The following is an 8003-nucleotide window of genomic DNA, read 5'->3' on the forward strand; positions in this document are numbered from 1 at the left end:
ACAGCAGAAAAAAAGAGAAGCTTACAAGGAAAAAAAAAAAAATCTTGTTAAGCTATACTTTCCTCTAGATCTAAAATATTCTAAACCAAGCTCTTCAGGACAAAGGCTGTCTTTTCTTCTCTGCCTGTAAAGTGCACACAACAATGAAGTCCTATGCTTGAGTGGGTATCTGGTTTCTAAGACAAATAATGAATCGTACTTGGTTTAAATCTCTGACACATCTTGACTTGTTCTTGCCTTTTAGACTGCAGGATCCTTGAGGCAAGGACTGACTTTATGATGGATAACATGATGTATGCTGGTGGAGGTTAATTATAAAAAAGAAACCCAAAATGTAATAAAACTCTTCATAGTAAGGAAACAATTCTATGGGAAATTCTGCAACAGTTTTAAATGCTGTATGGTAATATCAGTATTAACAGCTTTATTAGAGTCTTGTATTAACAAGTCTTAGTGCCGTATATTAGTAGCAGCTGGCTCTGCATTAATTATCTACTAGTTTAAATGTGACAGCATTATGTATTTATAGTGGTCAGAAAACTTGTCATTAACTAACTTTATCTCAGTAAAGTAGCTCAAAGTATTCTAAATTGTAATGATGAAGTATTACAGGTCTGCAGTGTATCTACTCAGTAATGAATATTATTTTACCTCAATGAAATCCAGAGTATCTTTAAGAAAGACCACTATGCAGAAACATGTCATTCAGTATAACGGTGAACAATTACACTGCCAGCCTTTAGAAACCTGGCAGAGTGTCTTGCTTGAGATTGCATAAACAAAATTCAAACCCCTTTGGCTTGTTGAACTTACCTAAACACTTTTTTTCAGATCTGTTCAACATTTGTCTGTGTTGCCCTGTAGTGTTATGGCACCTAGCATCCTGTTGACCAAGTTTTCTATGCAAACATCTCCTCAGCTGGGTTGCATTTCAAAGGATGCAGCTGGATGTCTTATTTGAAGTGAATCTGGGGATCTGTATGGTGATGTACCTTATGGCACACTCAGAAAACCTATCCATAGTGAAAAATTAATAATACAAGGCATTTAAATGCTGGCATTTGTGGGATATCAGGATCATTTCAGCAGGACTTACATTAGTACTGAACTGAGTTAAAATGAAATGTTTTGGCTTCATTCAAAAACTGTTATTCAGTGTTGTAGTTTTGTAATATACAGCATTTCCTTTAGATCAGAAATACTAAAGTGGCATGTTTTGACATTTCTGAACTTTGTGATTTTCAGAAGTTTCAGTAGTTGATGTTTGACTTTCTGTTCCAAATTGGGATAAAAGCAAATATGAAGACAGTGAAATTTTCAGTGGGACTGAAAACACATGTTCTTTCAGCCCTAGCTGTAGCCTCATTCCACATAAAAAGAGTTTCAGATATTTGCCAGAGATACTGAATTTTGACTAGTTTCACTTTATTTCCTTACCATATGAAACAGTGGGGATGTAACATTTGTACAACTGTAATAGGTGACTTTGTTTATTAGCCAGCTTTGTCAGAAGTGGAAATTTTAATATGAAAAACTGAAAATTCAGCATGTGTTTGAGTTTCTCTGGAGATGTGCGAACCGGAGCCTTTCTTCTTGCAGTGATTCTGTCTCTTTTTCCCCAGGGGATTCAGTGTGTCTGCTTGATGTGCCCCTCTCCCTGGGCGCTCCTTAAACAGAAAAGAAGGAAGTGGAGACTGACTCTTCTGATAGGAGTCCCTGGTCTGTGTTGGGGATATATGAGCTCCAGGCCTCTTTGACATTGTCCTTGGGAAAGGTTCAGGCACAGTGATTCCTTCAGAGACTCAGGCAATTGAAAGTCGCTGTCTTTAGGGACTCTGTCGGAGCCTTTATGGCCTCTGTCATGCTCAAGTGCAGTGTGTAATATGGTCTTCAGTGTCTTCAACCATTATGGAAACGTGTATATTGGGAAACTGTGGCAGTTAAATATCTGTCATCTGTCTTAGTGAATAGCAAAGGAAATTAACCCATGGCAGCCTATCTGGTGTGTCCCATCCATGTATACAAAAAAGCATGTTTGCAGATAGTCATGGTGTTGTTCCAGTTGAGAATGAGCTTCTTCCCATGCCTGCTCAAAAGGTTGGAAAGTTTATCTTACTTCTGTAGAAAGAAGGGTGAGTACAATACATTTAATTCCAGTGAGCTCTTATCTGTAACATCCTCCATATCCTGACACTATGACACTGAAAAACTGTATCACCTCTCTAACAACACCCTCTTCATTCACAAGATTTCAAGATACATTTCAAGATGTGTTATTCTTTGTCTCACACGTAGCACAGAGTCTCAAAATGCCAAGGGACACGCAGCCATGCACAGCATTTCACAGGGAAAAACCCTTGTGATTTGCTGCCGGGGGGGGGGGGGCGGGGGTCTAACCACATCATTTCCCCCAGGGACTTTGCTTTTTCAGAACAATTCCAACTCCATGGCAGCAGGCAAAGTGATTTCCCCTCTCCAGCAGGGATGCTCTCTCTCACACCTTGGATCACGTTTTAGTCATCTCTCCAGCATGACAGGTGGACTTCCTATGTACAGGCAGCTCTCAGGCTGCAATAATAAGGGGAGAGGGTGACAGGCCAAGGGATAAGCCAGCTAAAGCAAAATGCAGAGCACGTATAAATGAGACTGCTTGGATGATGAGATGCCTTTGCCTCCGAAAAGCTTAAAGACTGCTTTGAGGAGAGCAGAGTCAGCTTCAAACAATCTTGGGCAGTGCTGGTCCTGGTGTGAGTGGCGTGCTTTCTGCATCGCTCACCCTTTGCCACTGTGGTGAAGCTGAGGATGCTGGGGGAAAAGCCCTGCAGTTTAGAAAACACACACATGGATAGCTGAGAATAGTCTTTAGTCATCCAGTGCTTTTTGTGATTAAAAAAAAAAATACATAGTTATTTGTTTATTTATGAAATACACAGGTACACTGAGAACCAATGCTTGAAGGCAGAAATGGCCGTCTGACCCAGCCAGGCAAGAATCATGCTGTGTTTCCAGCTGCCCTGGTTGGGAGCTGCCCATACAGCTGATGCCCACGTGCCAATCTCCTAAAACTGCATTCAACGAAAAGTGCTGGTGGCCTGGTTAATGAATCTTGTTGCTGATGATATCTTGTACTGCTGTGTTTGTCCTAACACACACCTCACATCTCCTATAAAAATGATGCTAAATCTGTGCTAATGCAGCATCACCCCTGCAGAAGTTGACCATGCAAGCCTTTCTTTTGCAAAAACTGCCCTGAAACACCCCCTCCTGCAGGACCTGGTCAGCTTGCTTTGCTCTGCGAGTACCTGGAAAATTCATTACTCAAGCCAGTGGCATTCAGATATTACAGGCTGCCTATTTTTTTTTTTTTTTTATTATTATTATTTTTATTTTTTTCATTATTTTACTCAGATTTTTAGTGTTACAAGGGTTTTCCCCAGGTTTAGAGCACTGGTTCAGCCAAACCTCAGCCTTGTTTGGAAAGTAGTTTTTAATACCCACCTGGAATGTGGGTGAAGGTGAAAGTTGTCAGGCTGTGAAAAATGGAATTGGTGTTGGCTGACCTGAAATAGGCCGTAAAGTTCTATTCCTCACAAAGGCAAGATATATTATTGCTGTAACGCCATTATTCCGCTCCATCACTTTTAAACCTTGTTCCCATTATCTGCAAGTTAAATATAACCCTATGTAAAAACAGGAAGGACAGCACTAAGTTGTCCAGCTTAACAGCACACACTTAAAACATAATAGAGCACTTGTTACTGTATTTTATGGAACGGAAACTCCAAATGTAAAGATGTATTAAGGAAATATCTCAAAGTTATTAGGGAAGGATATTTACAATTACAGATTGCTTTATATTATGCTTTTATGAACATCTCAGGAAATGAAATAGCCCTCAGCTGTAGAGAGTGAAGAGGGAGGTAATTTTCCTTAATACGGGTGATAAAATTAATCTGATTGAAATCGCTAGCGATTATTTCGCAGAATACTGAGTGGCAGTACAATCACTTACACTCTTTTATATTTTTTTAGTCAAAGCTCGTGTAGATGAAAGCTAATTACAAAGTAGTGATGTGAAGCGCTAAGGAAATAGTTTGTATAGCATAGAACAGGCACAGCTAATTGGGGTTTGTGATTACACAGATTGTTGTTAGGGAGAATTAACTACCAGCAGTCTCTCCTGCAAAGCTTCTCATCAAGGGAAAGTAAAAATAGACACTGGATCTGTTATTTATCTAATTATGCTATGAATATTTTCACAAGCATGTTACACACTCTCAAATGGTTTGTTGTTCAAAAACTTTCGGTCTCATGTTGCTTCTGATCAAAGTATCAATATGAAGTTTCTGACATTTGATTTTATTTTTATTTTTTATTTTTTTTCACTTAATATTGCACACCCAGTCCTTCCACTCCATGAAGCTATTCCTGGAAACAGAGTTGCATGGCTTCAGGCATCGATACAGAGCACCGTGGCGGCAGGGGCGCATCAAAATGATTAGTGGAAAGGTGACTGGACAGAGAAGATTGCAGTGAGTGACCAACCTAAGAAAAGCCAAGATGGGTTTGAAATAGCACTGAGAAATCCTTGTTTAGCAATTATTGTTTAAATCACTGTACATGCCTATAGACCACTAAAGCCTTGCAAATAAGCAAGAAGACAGAAGACAGGCCTTTGTTTTACACTGCTCTGTGCAGAATGGCAAGGGGTGGAGGGAGGAGATGTTCCATATGGAGACCCTGATCTTGTAAACTAATCTGCATGGGAGACTCCTTATGCTGCATGGAGCCTCACTGAAATCATTAGGACTCTGTGTGGTGCAGTGTGTAATCAGGCTGATAATAGATGCTCATTGAATTTGTTACATGTTTTGCTTTGCTTTGTTACTGCCTTTTACTTGCTGACCTGGAGTAGCTTGCTGAGATTGAAAACTGTCATGTGACAAAGTTTCAGAGAAATCTGCAAGAGCTAATGCGGAAAGCCGCTTAGAGTCCTAATTTCTGATGGAATATTAAATTAATGGATTTTACTTAATAACATATTCAGCAAACTTTGGCCATTAGCAGAACAGCTGCAAGAATTTTGGAGGAAGGCACCTGAAGAATTTAGTGGTGGGTTGTTAAACTACGTATTAGTAGTCCTAACATAAACATTTGTCAGTCTCAACAGAAGTTCTTGTAAGGGGACAGAGGGAGTGGGAGCAATTCTAAAATGTTTAGGCACTATCGTTCAAACAAATTGGAAAGCATTATTACTGGTGAAAGGAGCACCACACCTTCCTGTGAGCAGTACTTCCTGGCATTGCTGCTTCTCGGTGGAAACCTTATATACTCCTATTTCCATACATATAGCATCGCTGTGTACCTTCCCTCAAGAAGTGCTTGAATAACACCCAGCTGCATTCTGCACAGGCACTGGATCCTCAGCATTTGTAAGACATCTTAGGAGATGACTGCAGCAGGGAAGTATTTTCCATCTGCATAATCTCAGTTTTCTGTATTATACGGTCTTTTCTTTATTATACAGTCTTTCAGACTCAGTATAGAAGCCTGAAGATGAATGGGTAATTCATAGCAGTTTAATAATTCATATAAAAAATAAGAGCAAAAAGGGTCAGAAGCAGCTTCTGAATTTGGGTGGCCAATTTGAAGCATTTGGGTTTGCTTTGTAAAAATGTTGAGTTCCCACAATCTCCACTCTGACTTAAAATTGAAATGCCCCAAGTCAGAGGACCATTTTAGTATAAGCTCATATGTTTTTACTTTTTTTTTTTTTCTTTTTCTTTTTTCTTTTTTTTTTTTTTCTGAAAAAATCCTCAGGCCACAGCTTGCTAAACTGTGAGTTGTCCTATCATCCAGTGGTTCCCAAACTTGAACTAGCAGCACTGAAAACTTCTCTCAGCAGTCCAACAATTAGTCCTGGTGTGGAAATTGTTCTGTTCCCAGAAGTATTTCTAGATGGCTGGATTCTGTGGAGAGAAAGAGAGCCTATAACTTAGTGCAGGAATGGGCCATAACCAAAGCTCCTGTGGTTTAAGGACTGGGTGACCTGGGACAGTCTGTGTACCAACCCTCAATGACAAGTCTCACCCTCAGCACAGCTTAACTATCAAGAAATGTTGTGTGGAGCACCCAGGGTGGGTGATTTATACATCCTCCATGCAGATAAACCCAGAAGGATTTGAAATGTAGTGATGTGAAATGTACTAACCAGCAATACAAAAAATAAAATAAAATAAAATAAAATAAAATAATATTATGTATTCACAAGAAAAGGATAGATGTACCAAAAAGATTGAGATGGGAAAGTGCTGCTATACCTTAATAATAATAATAAAGTTGGCAAAAAAGTGTATATACAGAACTGAAGTAAATTTTTTCCAGAGAGACTTTTTGCTCTGGATACTCAATTTAAGACAGTCTGGGTCTGATTTTCCAATGTGTTGAGGCTCTGCAGCTTTCACTGACTTCACACTGAGAGGCCTCAAATCAAAGCAATAAATATAGCACCAAATGTCCATAACAGTGCTGGTTCTCCAGCCCCTTCACTCCCCCCATCCCTTTAGAGACAGGGGGAGGCAGCCCCTCCACTCCCCATCCCCTAAACAGGGAGGTGAAGAGGATCCTCAGTTGTGATAACCAGCGCTGGGAGGGGAGCTAGAGGAGACTTGCAGTCTTGCAGACTGCAGACTTGCAGTCTGTCAATGTTTCTGTTCTACACTACTGCCAACAGGTAATGAAGGGCCTCTGTTGAGCTATGGATATTATTCCCTGATGCGGTGTCTGCCTGCAGAGTAAGGAGGTGGCATTTAACAGCCCTCTGCAATAGGGAGAGGAATAGGAAAAAGGGAAAGAATATAGAAGAGGAAACCTTACCTACTGTTTGGTTTAATTTACATTTGGAAAAGGATCAAGGACAGAGTTACAGCAGACAAAACTGTTCATAGCAGGAATAACATATAAGAGGCTCTCATATTTCATGTGGGTACACAGAGGACATACTTGATCAGACAAGCTGTCCACCTCCTTCAGTAAACTGTTTATAAAATTGGCTAGCTTCAGATGAGTATGCCAGAAACTCTGTGTTAGGCTATAACAAAGGCAACTTACCCACAGGGAAAATTTCCTTCTAATCCACAGACTTACGCCCTGAAGCATAAGAATTTACATTCTTTCCCAAAAGTCTTGGAATCTTTTTTGTTTGTTTTCCTGCTCTTTACTACAAGAAATGTAGATATTTTGAAATACTGAAGTTCAGATTTTGCACTATTACAGTATTGTAACACACACTCGTGAATAAATATTTGCTATTTATTTCAACCAGATAACCACTACAGATATAATGTAAAATTATATACTTTTCATACTATTATTAATGGTTTGCTGCTAGCAACACACCGTATTATATTTATATATATATATGCAGTTTCACTGCCATTCTGTGTGAGCAGAAAATAAAAATTATATTATATGGATGTATGCAAATGATTAAGGGTCTGGACCTGTGCTTAGTAATTTTCCTGTGCTCCTTTACTTTGTCCACCTCAACTGACAGCCGCTGAAAATTAAATGGTTTTCAATAAAAAATCTGTAACCTGAAATGAATCCCTACAGGATAATTAGAGTATCTTGCTCATAAAAAGTAGTCATGTGTCTTCCACTCGTGAAGAATCCTCCATAGCTGATCAGCAGCCATGTAATGCCAGTCAAGCCAGATCTTTAATGCCTATCAGAAGCAGCACTCAGCTGAGATATGTCACTGTGTTACACTGCTCAAGGATGTATCCTTCCTCGAGCACACAGTTTGGTTTGTTACTCCATGCAAACTGTACTGTACTGCTTTCTGCACTCCTCCTGATCTTTGTGGCACTGACTCCACTGTGCCTCCTGCTTTCCTATCCCACCTGTCCAACCCCTCTACAGCACTTGGCCTAGGACAAAGTACGTCTTTCACTGCTTGGCTTCCTATATTGAAACTCCTGCCACCACTAAGGGTCTTAGGG

General features: G+C 39.8%; 1 long non-coding RNA gene across 1 annotated transcript; it reads right to left on the reverse strand.

The window, feature by feature from the left end:
• Positions 1 to 3386: 3386 nt before the first annotated feature.
• LOC118161299 lies at positions 3387 to 7215 on the reverse strand. Its single transcript, XR_004747933.1, has 2 exons — positions 7111 to 7215; positions 3387 to 3661 (listed from the first exon to the last, which is right to left on the reverse strand). It is a non-coding gene; the product is annotated as an uncharacterized LOC118161299 (long non-coding RNA).
• Between the last annotated feature and the right edge of the window lie 788 nt (positions 7216 to 8003).

The sequence above is a fragment of the Oxyura jamaicensis genome, chromosome 1 (assembly GCF_011077185.1).
Source record: "Oxyura jamaicensis isolate SHBP4307 breed ruddy duck chromosome 1, BPBGC_Ojam_1.0, whole genome shotgun sequence".
In the NCBI taxonomy this organism is placed as follows: Eukaryota; Metazoa; Chordata; class Aves; order Anseriformes; family Anatidae; genus Oxyura; species Oxyura jamaicensis.